The sequence below is a fragment of the Sus scrofa genome, unplaced genomic scaffold (genome assembly GCF_000003025.6).
Source record: "Sus scrofa isolate TJ Tabasco breed Duroc unplaced genomic scaffold, Sscrofa11.1 Contig2475, whole genome shotgun sequence".
Classification (NCBI taxonomy): Eukaryota; Metazoa; Chordata; class Mammalia; order Artiodactyla; family Suidae; genus Sus; species Sus scrofa.
In genome coordinates this window covers 1-3224 of record NW_018085102.1, presented here as the reverse complement: position 1 = coordinate 3224, position 3224 = coordinate 1, and the positions used below count along the sequence as shown (strand labels likewise).

The following is a 3224-nucleotide window of genomic DNA, read 5'->3' as shown; positions in this document are numbered from 1 at the left end:
CTCTCAGCAGAGGTTTAGGAAGTCCTCTTCGGCTGGGGGCAGGTCCCCTGCCTTCTTCCTGCTGAATGAGCCAGCTCCTACTGCATCCATCACTGCACTTGTTTTTGCAGATGGCTTCTCTGCCCTTTGCCCCATCGCTGAGGATTATGCCAGCTCTTCCATCATGAGTTAATTGCACTTCTAAAAGCTCATAACCTTCGGCCTCCGCCGCTGCCGCAGCTAGTAAAGCCGCCGATACCGCCGCCGCTGTCGGGGCTTGTTATTTCTAAAATGGCGCCCCTGGACTTGGACAAGTATGTGGAGATAGTGCGTCTATGCAAGTACCTGCCCGAGAACGACCTGAAGCGGTTGTGTGACTATGTTTGTGACCTCCTCTTGGAAGAGTCAAATGTCCAGCCAGTGTCGACACCTGTAACAGTGTGTGGAGACATACACGGACAGTTTTATGATCTTTGTGAACTATTCAGAACTGGAGGTCAGGTTCCTGACACAAACTACATATTTATGGGTGATTTTGTAGACAGAGGTTATTATAGTTTGGAGACCTTCACTTACCTTCTTGCACTAAAGGCTAAATGGCCTGATCGTATTACACTTTTGTGAGGAAATCATGAGAGTAGACAGATAACACAGGTGTATGGATTTTATGATGAGTGCCAAACCAAATATGGAAATGCTAATGCCTGGAGATACTGTACCAAAGTTTTTGACATGCTCACAGTAGCAGCTTTAATAGATGAGCAGATTTTGTGTGTTCATGGTGGTTTATCTCCTGATATCAAAACACTGGATCAGATCCGTACTATTGAACGGAATCAAGAAATTCCTCATAAAGGAGCATTTTGTGATCTGGTTTGGTCAGATCCTGAAGATGTGGATACTTGGGCAATCAGTCCCCGAGGAGCAGGTTGACTTTTTGGCGCAAAGGTCACAAATGAGTTTGTTCATATCAACAACTTAAAACTCATCTGCAGAGCACACCAGCTAGTGCATGAAGGCCATAAATTTATGTTGATGAGAAGCTGGTAACAGTATGGTCTGCTCCTAATTACTGCTATCGTTGTGGAAATATTGCTTCGATCATGGTCTTCAAAGATGTAAATACAAGAGAACCAAAGTTATTCCGGGCAGTTCCAGATTCAGAACGTGTTATTCTCCCAGAACGACAATGCCGTATTTCCTTTGAGGCCTTCGCCCATCCTGCTGACCCATTTTTCTGTCCTCTTCTTACCCCAACTTTCGTGTATTACCCTCTACAGTATACTTTTTATTGAGCACTTGCTGCTGAAATGCTGCCTCTTGCCTTTTTTTTTTAATTTAAATTATCTAAATTTATTGTTTGTTATGATGTCTATAGCAATGCTTTTTCTATCAGTTCCTCCCCATCCCATCCCTGCCTTGGACTCATTGAGAAGACTGAGAATGTCTTAATACTCACACTGCTGCATGTAGCTCTTGCTTATTTACTGGTCGGGGGAACAGGATGTGTTTCCTTTTCAAAAAAACCAATTGACAGAACAGATGACTACACTGAAATACTCCTCGTTTGTATTATTCAGTCTTTTTGTTTTAGTTCTGTAAGTTTTTAAGAATTTCAGCAGCAAAGTTGTTATTCAGTGGGCACGATGGACTGTAGATGCCTCGAGTTATGTATACCTGTCCCAGTTGTAAACTTCATTGTCCTTTGTGGATGATATTTTATTTTTTTATTGTATTTTTTTTTTTTGTCGTTTGTCTTTTGTTGTTTTTGCTATTTCTTGGGATGCCTCGAGTTATGTATACCTGTCCCAGTTGTAAACTTCATTGTCCTTTGTTGGATGATATTTTATTTTTTTATTGTATTTTTTTTTTTTTTGTCGTTTGTCTTTGTTGTTTTTGCTATTTCTTGGGCCGCTCCCGCGCTATATGGAGGTTCCAGGCTAGGGGTCCAATCAGAGCTGTAGCCACCGCCTACGCCACGGCACTCCAGAGCCACCGCAACCCGGGATCAGAGCCATGGTCTGCAACTTACCACAGCTCACGCAACGCCGAATCCTTAACCCAACTGGGCAAGGCCAGGGATCGACCCGCGACTCTTGGTTCCAGTCGGATTCGTTAACCACTGCCCGCCAAACTCTAATTGCCCTCTAAACAGCTCATAACTGCCCTGAGCTAACCCGCTGGCTTCGCCAAAAGTCGCTGGACTTCATTACCCAGAAGGGCTGCGGTTGCTCCCTGGCTCCACAGGCGTTCCTCGAGCCTTTTCCATGCCCCCGGTGGATGCAGCCTTTCGCACCCTCCACGCCCATGGCCACTAGCCTGAGGAGGCCGTCTTTTACCGCCTGTTCTTCCTCCCTTCTGGACGCGGACGACGAGGGCGTGCGTGGCCCTTGTGAAGATGCCACTCTGTGCAAGCGGTACCTGCGCGGCGCGGGGTTAGGGGCCGGCTTCCCCTGGGTGGTGGGGCCTAGGTGGGAGGCGGGCCTGTGTCTTGGGAGTGGGCTTTTACCCAAAAGGTACGCGTTCCCTTGTGGGCCATCTGTGATCCCCTGCTCAGAGCGGGGACTCATTTACTTGACTAATAATATGTAACGTTTGTTGTGTGCCTGGCACAGTATAAGCCTGGGGATGCCTTGACTGGGATAAGGCACTGAAGAAGGTGGGCGCGGACTGGGCCTGGACACACACTTGAAGGAAATCATAACTGCGGCCTTGATGGGTTCGGAAGAGAAATGCAGGTTCTTGCTCTTGTATAAGTTAGATTCCCCTGGGACTTGTCATGATCCCCGTCGTGCTCCTGAAACCCAGGCTAGTTAAGTGGAGGGCGAGGGGGGGGAATGGCCTGTCCAGGGCCACATATTTGCATGCCGAGCCTGTATTCTCCAGAGCTCTGGGTTTTGCTAAGGGAGTCTAGAATTAGGAGTGTAGTGGAGGCTGTGTGTGTGAGTGGGGGGGTGGGTGTGCGTGGTGAGCACAGGTGTGTGTCATGGATCTGAAGGCGTGAAAAAGAAAGCATGACGCTTGAGTGTCCTCCACTCGTCCTGTTGTTCAACAACAATTCAGAGTTTAATTTGTTCCAGGCCCTTCCTTTTGGCGAGTTGGTGGTGTTTTGTGATGGAGAACTGGTAATGAGCAAGTTTGAGGTGGTGTCTGAACTCACTCCAGTTGGAAAGGCCAGGAGGCAAACAATTACCGGGTAGCAACATAGTTACAGTTTTGTGCGGAGTGCTGAGAAAAACAACGTG

The 3224-nt window shown here is 47.4% G+C and overlaps 1 pseudogene; it reads left to right on the top strand.

Moving 5' to 3' along the window:
• The first annotated feature begins 201 nt into the window (after positions 1-201).
• LOC110258595 lies at positions 202-1342 on the top strand (annotated as a pseudogene).
• The last annotated feature ends 1882 nt before the right edge of the window (positions 1343-3224 follow it).